Here is a 13,238-nt window from a genome sequence, read left to right as displayed (position 1 = left end):
AAGATCAAATTTATATCAACTTCCTAATGTCTGGTGATTGAGAGTGAGTGGTGACATAGCAGGGTTAAGAACATATCTCAGAAGCTTTAAAGATAAAACATGAGATAGTATTTGATCTAATTCTCCATAACATTAATGGAATGAGGTAATTCATCTCCTAAGGTGGATACAGTGAGGGAAATATTCATGAACCATCCAAATCAACATATTCGACCAATCTCTTGTTTTCTCCACCAGTGGTATAGACCAAGTGAAAAGTCAGAATGTAACAATGGCTGTCTGAATATTAAATTTTTTTCTTCATAACCCATCACTCCTCATTGCTTTTTTAGATATCTCTATTCAACTGCTATCTGTCCAAGCAAGTGATATGTAGCAACCTCCTCTTCCTTTCAGGGCCTGGCCTTCCAGACTGCCTTGCCATTGTCCAATATCAAAACTAAACTCCCCTGTTCTATGTCACCTGACAGGATCTGTCTTCTTTTTAAAAGTGTCAAGAAGTAATTTTTAGTAATATTGCAATAAATTTCTCATATTTTGACAAAACTGACTAGGAACAGTGAACACACTGTCATAGATCCAATTATTTTTGAATTCTGAGCTGAACCAGCAAACTGATGTTCAACAGAAATAAATATAAAGTTCTAAGTTCAGACAGCAAATATCAAAGGAGATGATGTCACACTTCTAGAATCCCCTTTTCTCTCTCTCTTGACTACTGGGCAGCTCAGAATAACTTGTGTAGTCACTTCCCCAGGTACCATTATTAAATTATCCCTCTGAATGTTTTTGTCTTGTCTTGTATCATTTTAAGTTTTATATTTAACTTAAAATACAATTTAATTTTTTTCTTTATTTTATACTTCCACATGTTTTGTTATAATTGTCCTCAATGTTTTAGAAGTCGGTGGAATGCAATTGAAAATTAATTAAGAAAAGAGAACTAGAATAACTTAGATCAGCAACCATTCCTATGTAAAAATCACAGAGCTAGGTGTTAATAGTAAGTTAGTGTGAATACAAGTATGTCTAACTCTTAAAAATTAGTATAAATGAGAGTCAAATGTATACATCAGAAGTAGTGCTTTCACCATACTCTGTACTGATTAGACCATATTTAGAATATTAAGTTTGAATCTAAAAAACATATAATAAGAAATCTGTTAACTATTGGTGATACATTCCTTCCACCAGAGTAGTGGTAGGAGGGAAGAGTTTGCCTTGAAAGGCTTTGAAGTCATCTTGGCAACTCTGTCACATAAGCCCCCGGAGGGAGTCCTCCATATAAAGTACGTTAGATTCAGATTGAGCTGAAGAAAATACATTGGTTTATCAGTACACAGTACAGATTCAGCCAACATGTGTCCATCTAAAATGCTTCTTCATGTTTCTGCTTTCTTGTTGCTTTTGAGGTTGTCAGATGGGATGGGGCTAATAATGTTCATAAAATATTCCAAAAATTTTAAACATGAACACAAGTAAACCATGCATGCAGCAGATCAGCAAACACATGAATACACAGATTGAGATGACTATCACTGAGCTAAGGTAACTTCCTATGAATGGAAAAGAATTGATCAGCTTTACTCTGGAGAAAGCCATGGTAAAAGCCTTGGAGGTTGAAAGTATGTGAATAGCAGGTTTGTTTGGTTTTAGTTTTGATTTTGTTTTAATTAAGAAGAGACTCAGAGTAGGTGAATAGATGGACTAAATGTCTTCTAATTTTACCCCAATTTAACTTCAGATTGTGATAGATTACTATGGCATTTCCCAAAACAGTAACTCCCATTTTTCTATCATCCTTAAAATATGATTTCAATTCTTATATCTGGTAATCAAAATCCTCCAAGATCTGACCTCAATGAAAGTACTCTATTGCCCATTCTGACTCAATAAAAAACTTGGATAAAAAGAGGCATCTATCTATCCCCCCATTGTAGAAAGATTAAACAATATAACATAAGGAAAGGACATAGTTATTGAGAAGCAGCTATCATCATCATCATCTTCATTATTTTCTTCCTCAGGTGTTCTGTCATTTCACAGTTTTTATTGATCTCTTTCCATAAAGTACACACAATTCTGGGCACTGGAGAGAGAGAATATTAATCTATTCATTCTGAATAAAAGAATTGTAATATTAATACATTTATTTTAGATAATTTTAATGTTTTGCTACTCTTTACCTTTAAGACAGGACATGAGTCACAAGAAAACCATTGATATTAATGGTAACAACAACAAAAAACAAACAAACAAGCTCTACTTTGTTTAATGTTCTGAGGCTAATGTCAGTGTAGCCTCCCCACCTTACCTCTCTCTCTGATCTTGAGTAGTCCTTAGTCCTCGAGAAAGGCAGAATCACAGAGTGGTTAGGATTTTATATTCTGGAGCCTAATGACCTAAGTTTGAATCCTGGTTCTGTCATTGACTAGCAGTGTGACCTGGGGCAAGTTACATTCTTTCTCTGTGCCTCAGTTTTCTATGTTGTAAAGTGGTGTTTCTAATAATGTGTCTACCTTATAGAGTTATTGTGAGCATTAATGAGGTAAAATCCTTAAAATAGGTCTTGACACCTCATATGTTCCAGATGGGATGATGCTGATGATTATGACAATCACAATGATGATGGTAAAGTGAGAATTACCTTTGAGATGGTTACCTGAAAGATGTCCCATAATAAATACAAATGTAATTACACTTACTAGGCTGAGATTACTGAGACAAAATAATAGACTTAGATATTTATGGCAAGATTAAAATAAGAACCACAAAAACAAATATATCTCAGTGAGCCTTTAGTTAAAAATAAGTTACTAAAAGCTCTTCTACCTCCTCACAGCCCCAAAAAGTCAGCTAATGAAAGTATATTAGATATCTATTGCTATGTAAAAGATTAACCCAAATCTTAGCATCTTAGGGGCATCTGGGTGACTCAGTCGATTAAGCATCAGTCTCTTGATTTCCACTTGGATCATGATCTCACAGTTCCTGAGTTCAAGCCTTACATCAGGCTCTGTGCTGACAGCTCAGAGCTTGGAGCCTGCTTTGGATTCTGTGTCTCCCTCTCTCTCTGCCCCTCCCCGGCTTGTTCTCTCTCTCTCTCTCTAATAATAAATAAATATTAAAAACGTTTAAAAGCAAAATTTAGCATCTTATAAAAATACATTTATTATTTCATAATTTCTATAGGTCAGGAATTTGGGTATGGCTTAAGTATGTCCTGCTCAGAGTGTCCCAAAACACTGCAATCACGTTGTTACCCAGGTTCACAGACATTTCAAGGTTCAATTGGCACAGGATTTGCTTCAAAGCTCACTCAGTGGTTGTTAGTAGGATTCAGTTCTCTGAAGGCTGTAGGACTGTGAGCCTTAGCTCTTCACTGGTTGTTGGCTGAAGATCACGGGCCTCTCCATTAGACCCCTCATAACATGGCAGCTGGCTTCCATCTGAGCAAACAGAGAGCAAGTGAGGATGAGCTCTAGAAGCCTGAATCTGTCATAGCCTAATCTCAGAGTTGATATCCCTTCACTGTGGTCAAATTCTATTCCTCTGAAGTAAGTCATTCAGTCTAGCCCTCCCTCAAGGTGAGGAGATTAAATCGTGTGAGAATGGTGGGGGGGGGGGGGCGGTGTATCACTGGGGACCATATGAGAAACTGCCTAACACAACCTTATATGAAACATAATTGGCTCATAGACTGCTACCATAGGAGGTTTGATATTCTGTGTATACTTATATAACTTGACTTAGTTGGTCATGAAGTGACCAGGCAGCAATCCTTCAGTTGCTCTAGTTAGAAAGGATGGTGAATATGAAATGTCTATTGTATATTTTTGTTTTTTATATTTTGAAGAGGGTAGGGAAAAGGTGTATTTCAAGGTTGGACTAAACTTAGAAATGCTTTATTTTCCCAATCTCTAGAATCTTTGAGAAGAGGATAATATAATATTCTTCCTACTATTATATCATAGATCAAACAAGAGAGAAGGAGGGAAGGAGGGGAGGGAGAGAATCAGAACTGAGGGGGTACATAACAGAGAGCACAGCTTGGGAGACACTATTCCCACTTTGTAATTTGTAACTCCTTTTCATATTTACAACATTCCTGGGTAGGTCCTATTATTTTTCTCTTTTTGCAGATGAGGAGACTGAGGCATAAATAGATAAAACAACTTGCCTAAGGTCCTAGGCAAAGTGAGGATTGTTAATGGCAAAGCTAGTATTTGAGCAGAGACATCAGGCTCCAGATCCAGCACCCCAAACCATTGGTGAAGATTCTCTACTTAAAATGTGGTTGTACCAGTGACCATTCCATCCTTTGTTCATGCAATAAGAACAGCACAGGGCAAAGGTAAAATCAATGGCCTTGAACACAAAAGAACATTCAAATAAGCCAAAGCAGAGGCATTTTCTTTAGCTGTCCTTGGTTATAGTTTCACCAATTGCCCATGAAGATGAACACTGTTCAGGTGAGTCGTTTGTTGGTGTTATGTAGTTATAACCAATTTAAATATATAGTTTATTATTCTTATTCTATGGGGTGAGTTCAGTTACTCTCAAGTAATTTTTTCATTGACAGTATAAAGCTCCTATAAATGAGACTTTATCTGGGATTGTAACAAATGAGCAGATAAATTTTGACCATAAAGTATTATATTGTTGTCTGTAGTGGGAAAAATTTATAATCTGTAATTCATACATAGTGATATCTTAAAAAAGACTTATTCTTGCCTTACTGTGTAAACATATTTCTTCTCTCTCTCTCTCTCTCTCTCTCTCTCTCTGTCTCTCTCTCTCTCTCTCTCTCACACACACACACACACACACACACACACTTCTTGATAACTGACAGGGTAGTAACAAAGGGAATAAAGAAATTTGCAAAGACAAATTATCCCCCAAAAGTGCACTGAATTTCAGTTATGGTCTTCCAAAATTTACTGAGCATTCAGTATACTCCAAGGAGTGTTCTCTTGATACCCTAGCTCAAACACAGCCTTATTTTCACCACTCAGGGCACTATAACCCTAATACTGTAGAAGTTAATCAGGTTTGAAAAAAGATGATGGTCACGACGTATGTGTGTGTCCATATGAGGCATAAGACACACCAGGTGATTCTGAGAAAGAAAATAATGAAGAGCAGATTGCTAAGCATATAGAAGAAGGTGAGTGCAGGGGAGAATAGAAGGACTAAGTCACCTCACCCTGCTGCTTCTCTTCCTGCTTCCTCTGTTTCCCTCCCTTTCTCCTACAAAAGATTATGTGTTCCTTGGGGATTTTCAATTAAACAGGAACATGAATACATTAACCTTTCTTGTTTACAATACATCCATCAGAACAGCCTTGGCATGCCTTTGAATTCCAAAGCTAGGCTCTAAAGGAAGCTACTATGATATCCAGCAAATGCAAAAATTTGTCCAGATAAGGCTGGAAGAACCTACAGTATGGTGCATAAATGAAAAGACTTATTTTAAAAAGAGTATTTAAAAGTTAAGTTTCTAGTTGGAAGAAAAGTGCCAGAACTCTGTGCTTATCTGAAGAAATTTTCACTAAAATAAGATTATACTAAATAGCCTCTATCCATATTTTATCTATGATACACATGGGTGAAGCTCTTCTTATTTACCCAGTGGTTTCACAGGTACTCCTCACAACAACCTGGGAAATAGGAGAAATGAAGGGAAAAGAAAGGAAGTAGTGTTAATTGAGATATGTATCAGGCTCTGTGTTAGGGGCAAGTATTTTTATATTCCCATTTTTATAGATGAGAAAGTCAAGATCTAGTAAAGCTAAATGGCCAGCTACAGGAGCTCTTAAGGTGGACATTTTTGGGTTTTGTGGACAGGATAGGTCTTTGATGTATGGGACTGCCCTGAACATTGCTGTACATGTTGGGTGTCTGACGGCCCTGCATGCAAAGCAGCATTGTACTCCCCAATCAACCTGACAACTAGAAGTCTCCACATGTTTTCACATGCCATCCATTAGCATAGGTATGGGAAGAGGGGCGTACACACCACCTCTGTCTGAGGATTGGGACTGCAGACTGCATTTGCTGACACAGAGCTCTCTTTGCCCATATCTGCTGAGAAGTTTTCTTGACTTTCTTGCATTGGCATAGACAGGATTGCTGGCTTTGTCACGCTGAAAGAGTTGGGACCTAGTCTAGAGTCAGAACTTGCATTGTGTGGGTATGAATGAGCAACACCATTTAGGGGTTGGCCGTTGTAGGAAATGAGTGGAGTAGGAAGAGAAAGAAAGTTCTGCACAGGGTCATTGTCCTGGGTAAGGAGTTCGAGTGTGGTTCTGGGCAGCAGGGCAGGGTTCATTTATGGTGTCAGTTTGGGTCCAAGATACCAAGACAGAAATAGAATGCAAGGGATTTGTTAGGGAAATGCCTATGAAGGTAGAGCAGAAAGGACAGGCAGGGAAAGTCTTCAGACGTGGTTCCAGATCTCAACTCATGTGAAGGGAGAGATGGAATCAAGAGGATTGAATAAGAAGAGGCTTGACTACAGAGCAGTTTTGAGAAAGTCTCAGTCAGGCAAGAGATGGGCCTAGACAGTTGCCTGTCAGAGTTTCCTGTGAGGCAGAAATAACTTTACTCAGACATTGCTGGAGGCAGCCTAGGCATGAATGCTGAAGCAAATCTAGAGGTTGAACCCCAGGGGCTCTCAGCAAACCATACTGCTCACAGCAGATTCTCTCTGGAAGGGGATCAGAGCAGGCACTTCATGGCTGCCTCCATCATGCTTCAGAGAGAGGGTCCTCAGAGGAAGGAATAAGGTAGAAAGGAAATGGGTGGGCATTACTGTGGAGACATAAAGTGTGTTCTCTTTGTATAAATAAATAGAAAATGACCATAAGGGAAGCTCTTAATGGCCACCCTTGTGCAAACAGAACTAAATGCCAAAACAGCCCTCTCTGTCAATCTATGCAAGCAAGACCAACATTACTTGAAGGTGGAAGATGAAGCCAGATACCAGGGAGGATGGGGAAAGACCAAGAAGGTGGCGGGGGTGGGGGCGGGGGGCGCTGTCCCAAACTAACTCCTCCAAGTATATCTTCGCTTCTACCTTATAGCATTCTACCTTTTATTTACTGGGTTATGTGAGGCCAGCAGCCCAATTCCATTCAAGAACATCTTTCATTTTGAATATATCTATTGATGTGCTTATAATCAAAAGTATTCTCCCAAAGTATTTGAGAAAATGTATGACTGGAAGCAGTATACCACACATATTAAGAACCCAGAGCACTCTAGTGAAACTGTCTGTAAACAGCAAATTACTATTCTCTAAGCCATAAGGAGGATCATGGATAATAACAAAACCTACAGCTGAAAAAGTAGGTTCCTGTTAGTGGAGAGATCTAGGTGGAAGAATAAGATATGGCAGCTAGAAGAAATGGACACAAATACAGTTCATCACATTTTTGCTGAGAGCCACTACTACATACAGAGTATATATAGAAGTGTGGCTTAAACCAGTGGTTCTTGAAGCATGGTACTCTGACCAGCAGCAACAGCATTATCTTGTTAGATGTGCAAAGTCTTGGGCCCTACTCCAGAAATCCTGAATCAGAGATTCTGAGATGGGGGGCAACAACCTGTGTTTGAACAAGCCTTCCAGAGAATTCTGATACAACTCTGTCCCCAAGCTTGGGAACAACTGGCCTAAATCATATTTTCACAGTAACCTTCATAATCTGACCTCTCTGCCTGTGTTACTGTTACTTGGACCTTGGCTTATCTTTTCCCTTTTCCCTTCAAGTTAGACATACCCTACACTCCCATTTACCTCATTCCACCACACTCTCATCAACATTAACTACACACACACATTCACTCAGGGACCACACAATTGACTTTTAATTTTCCATATATATAATCCATCTATCTTCATAAAAAGTTTACAGGCTCGCATCAATTATCCCCACAGTCTGGACCTCAACCTCATCCAACAGTCTTCCAAGAAAAGCCCATTTCCCCAAATGTAAGAAGATAATATCTTACCTTTCCTCTGTAAGTAGACATAGGTCACACCTATGGTTAGAAAGTATCCTCCTATTTTGATGAGTACTAGAATAAGGATTGTTTTGGGTTGGAGACAGTGTGGGTAGTAGAAAGTGGTAAATCCATTTTGACACCTGCATTTTCCGAAGTGTGAAAAAAAAAAAAAAAGTGAGCGTGTATGTAAAATGATCCTCAAAGGGGTGTGGTTGAAAGAAAGGGATTGAAAGACTAAGCTATCATTTGAGGATACTTTTACTGCAAACAGCAGGTAAAGTGGGGTCCTAACAATTCCAGGTAAATTCAGAGTTCTTTATGTGGTGAGCTGGATAGCATTATGCTTCATGCATTTTCCTTTTTATTCCTTTTGTTCCTTGTTGGTGATCTCCCTCAGCCTTTAGTGAAATCTTAGCCTCCTCTAGTTGTTAAGAGAAAACAAGAAATGGACTTGGTATAAATATTTGCATAGTTTTCAGGAAAAAGAAGAACACATCTTGGGGGCCACTGTGGTTGTAGCAATAATAAACATTGTAAGAGACCCCAAGTATATGGTAAACTTTGTGGGGAACTGTAAATCCACAGTTCACTTGCCTATGGATTCTCCTTCATGCTTCCTGACTTTAGCAGATTCTAAAAGCAATGGAAATTAGAGTCCAAAATATAATTTTAAGTCATTTACGTGGTTTGCATGACGCCCATAGCATGTGTTTCAAATTGCTTCCGAAAAGCAACTTTCAGTACTGCAAAAATACAGTCATGAATTGTTCGCTGAAATTAGCTCCCTAACTTAGCTACAGGAGCATAATTACTCACATCAAGGAAAAGCAGACCAGACACACAAAGAACTTGTTGAGGGGGAAAAAATGCACCACTGAGCCCTGGTAGACTGAACACTGCTAAATGGTTTTGTCGGATCCAATTTTGATGATTATTTAGCAATCTCCTACCCGCAGCATCAAAGTTCCCAGGGCATATCCTAAATTGAAGGATATTTGTAATAAAAAGATATAAGCCTCCAACTCTCATTTTTACCAAACATTAATAAAAATCGAATTAGAAGCAAGTGCCTTGAAAGGCTACTGGCAAAAGGTTTGAGGATTGTAACAATGTGAATCTGATAAGAAAAGGAAATGCTCTTCTTTTTTTCTTCCTTTTTTATTATAGTAATAATATAAAAAAAAAACTTTTTTTTTAAAAAAAAGTTGTGAAAAGGGCAAAAAAAATCTCACATTCTAATATACCTAGAAAGAATGGATTCTTTTTTTTTTTCACTTTGCAGAGAATACACAGATCTGAAAGGCAGCTACCATGATTAAAAGCTGCACAACTACCTCAAACCACAATAGAGATTCTGACTCCAAATGCCCTTTTCATTATTCTTAATGAAATGCAACTTCATTTTCCCACACTCTTGAAATTGTGTTAGCTGAGAGTTCAAACATGCAAATGAAGCCAAACACTCAAAAGAATACCTCCATTCTCTGTTTCAAAGGCCATGTGAGGACACCAGCTTGTGCCAAGTGAACACATGAGAGGCAGAAAAGGAGGATGATGGATTATTAACTTTTTACTTAATCTCTTTTGGACTTAGACTGGTTCTCTGGCTGATTTTGTCTTCATACACTCTCATGAATATAGTTAAACTGGTTTTAGATCCTATCAAGCCAAATTTTTCAGAAAGACTACCATTTCAGATTGATATCCTTCTAGGACCAATGCCAAGGTCCTTAGAGGTCCCTTTGTGCTCTCCTATTTTATCTAAATACACATACCATGTTGTTCCCAGAGGTGCAGCAGAAAGATCATTGGATTCGGCATTGGAAGACCTGAGTCACAAGTCCAGTCCAAAGGATTCCTTAATCTATGTATGCTCTTAACTGGAAGGACATAATACAAACAGGAGAATGCTCCTATTGCCCTTATATGGGTTAGCAACACCAAACAACTTGATCATCCCATTTATTGTATCCCTCCTTGTTTCCTTGCCTTATTTCTCAATAGAAAGGAGTTTGAGATGATGGACAGGTAGAGTTAAGGATGCAGGGTAGAGGGTTTAGAAGAAGTCTGGCATCAGACCTAAGTGGTGACTTATACCTCTTACAAGCCCAGAAGACTACACATACATGACTTCCTCTATCATCTTACTCCTTCTCCACCAACCCCCAACAGGCTTACCATTGATAGAGCAGCCTTGTTTCTGTTCCTTGATATCGTCAAGATCCTTCCAAACGCAGTATTTTTGTTCTTGCCAGAACACTTAGCCTGGAATGTTCTGTTTCCAAATTTTCATGTAACTATCTTGTCCCCATTGTTCAAGTCTGCACTTTGATCTCCCCTTTTAAGAGGATCCTATCTGATCCACTCTTCTAAAATAACACCTACACACACATGCACTCTCTTAGACTATTATCCTCTCTTACCTTCCCCATAGTACTTATCATTCTCTAATTTTATTCTGAGTATTTCTTTGTCCATTGCCTGTCTCTCTCTGATCACACTAGAAGGGAAACATCATTTGAACAGAGATATTGTCCAATTTGTTTACTGCCTTATCTTTAGGGTCTAGAATATTGTAAAATCTGTCTCACCATTGAGTTCTCATATTGCCTTGTATTCAGTTGCTCAAAATACCTAGATCAAAAAATGAATTATTAGAAGCATTAGAAATGATCCATGCCCCTGGTTTGCTTATAGTTAAGTTGTGAAGACTTGCATTAACTATACAGAAAACTTGATAGCAAAAGTTTTAATACGATTTCAAGAAAAACAAAAACAGAGACCCATCACAATGCCTAATGAGGGAGCAGAGTAACAAATAGGTCTTTTTTTTTATGCCCCCTAGGACAAAAGACCACTAGAGAATTTTGTTCCTTTGATCTATTTTTATAGACAAATGGGAAATATATTCTTAAAGCTATTTTTCTGAGAATGGATTTCTTCACATGTTTTAAAACTTTTCCTTCTGCTCCTGTGATGGCCCTTAGCTTATTATTTCCATTAAAGTGGAAGCACTAATGGTTGACATCCTCAATGCTGTTTTAAAGATACTTGGAATTACAAGATTCAGATTTGTCTGCTTCCTTCCCCTTGCCACATGAAGCATTTATTTAGTTGAGCCTATTCTTCACTGGCCTGAGAAATCAACATTTGGCACCTTACATGAAGTAGCCCAGGGCTCATTCAGAAAATTGCCTTTTGTTTTCTTAAGAAACTGGAAATAATCTTGGGGTAATATCATTTTCTCTGATATGGTTTCCAACCATACATTGGACATATTATGGATATATTGCACATATATACCCCCAGTTTCCATCTGAGAGAAACACTCAGCATGTCCACCACTGCAGAAGTGCTAGATTTCTTATTCATATTCTGTCACACAAGATAGTGCTCCCTTTCCCACAGCTGATTAGATGGTACCAGTGGCCCTAGGGTTCGTAAAGTAGCTGACCTCATCTAAACTTTCTGATCCCCATAGTTGTATTCTCTAATGTAAAATTATGATCCTTGCCTTTTTTTCACCAGGCTGCCATGTCTCTGTGTCACATTCACATGTGAGTCTGAGAGATCAGAAGAGTTCTACTCCAAGATTTCAAAACTTTTGGTGGATCCAAAACAAGAAAAATGACTATTTTAAAATATACCAATTTTGTCTAGTTCTGCTAACAAGAGAAACAATTCACTTGTGGGGAGGTGTAATTCTTCTCTTACTTGAGGATCCAGGTTATTTGGTTACCCAGAGGTAAGGTCTAGAGCCTGGACTAGAAGAGAGAGGCCTGATTAATGCTGCATAAAACATAACATGTTGCCTTTACTTGGGAGAGGGTAAGCCATTAATTACCTTTCTTCAGTGGGACCTAGAGAAAGGAGATTTTGTTTTTCTACTTTCTTTTTCCTTTTTTTTTAAATTTATTTTTTTATCATTTTTTTCTCTTTTCTCACTTTATATCCAAAGGTGAAAGAAGATATAAAAGCAGAGACTAAAGAGAATTAGATGGATAATATGCTACAAGGGCCTTAGCAGAAAAACAAGTCCTTAGGAAGTCCCTGTGAGGATAGATTTTTTTGTCTAATGAACTCTAGTAGCAATTCAGCCCAGTACTGTGGCTTGAGTTAATTTTTTTTCATTCTTTCTCCATTAGTAAATGCATCTGTTGCTGCCAAGACTTCAGTAAAATTTATAAGACACTAGAAGTTTGTATCAGTAGTGCTACCTTAGTGGCAAATATTTATGGAGAGACTTCAGCAGCATGGAGAGGACTTGAGTCTGTAGGAGACTAGAACCTTGTAGGGTTTCCACCAGCATAGACGCGTGCACATTCGCTGAGTCTGGGAGGCTTATACCCAGAGAGGAAACTGAACATCCTGAATTCACAGCATGGAGTTAAGGCAAAGGGTATTCTCAGCAGGTGGGGCAATTTAGAGAAACTCAGTTTACATATGTAAAAGTGCTTCAAAGTCTTCATTACAGGAGTGTTTTAAAGATTGTCAGTCCTTTAAGGGTAGATTTAAGGGCTCCAAGCAATGTATCCACATGGTCATACACTTGGGTAAAACTTGTATGAGATTTTAACTAGGTTTGGCTAAGGCCCCTGTCCTCCCACTTTGATTTCACACCCCCATTCTACTCACTGTCTTGTACAGTAAAATGGGAGCAGGATGGAATCTTTAGGATATTGTTAAGAGAAATTTCAGAATATTACTGCATCATGAAAATGCATTATGAAAAACATTATGAAATGTTTTAACAAAACAATAAATTAGAAACATTTTAAAGGTATTGTAGCAGATGCTGTGGGACCCCATCCATGTACCCCCGGGTCTTCATATTGTAGTGCCTAAAGCTGATGTCCAACTGCCATTATTTGCTTTTTTTCCCCTGGGATCTTTTATTGGTAGCCAAAGAATATCAATATTAGTCTGGGGTAACTAATCTCAAAATGACTGAGGATGCTGACATATCAGTCCTTCAGCTCCCACACACTTAATCACTCAGATTGGATACATCTGAAGCACCTACTTATACTGGGTCCCCAGGTTTTCAAACTGGTTTAAGCTCAGTAACCCACAATGGTTACTTGCTTGATAGCATTGCCTTTCATTCTCTTTCTTTTCTTCCCTATGGCTTTTCTCCACTTCTTACTGATACTTCCAGGAATTGGTGCCCAAATTAAACTACTTACACTGAAATCCTTATTTCAGATCTGCTTCTAGGACACACC

The 13,238-nt window shown here is 38.3% G+C and overlaps 1 long non-coding RNA gene across 1 annotated transcript in view; it reads left to right on the top strand.

Moving 5' to 3' along the window:
• The window catches only part of LOC122216256, a 110,647-nt gene extending 97,944 nt beyond the window's left edge, over window positions 1-12,703 (top strand). The window contains exons 2-3 of the long non-coding RNA XR_006200798.1: window positions 4,143-4,472; window positions 11,542-12,703. This is a non-coding gene — a long non-coding RNA (uncharacterized LOC122216256). The remainder of the gene's footprint in view (window positions 1-4,142; window positions 4,473-11,541) is intronic.
• Window positions 12,704-13,238: the final 535 nt, after the last annotated feature.

Source organism: Panthera leo, chromosome A3, assembly GCF_018350215.1.
Source record: "Panthera leo isolate Ple1 chromosome A3, P.leo_Ple1_pat1.1, whole genome shotgun sequence".
Taxonomy (NCBI): Eukaryota; Metazoa; Chordata; class Mammalia; order Carnivora; family Felidae; genus Panthera; species Panthera leo.
Note: the sequence above shows the minus strand (reverse complement) of the source record. Positions and strands in the feature narration are given on the sequence as shown.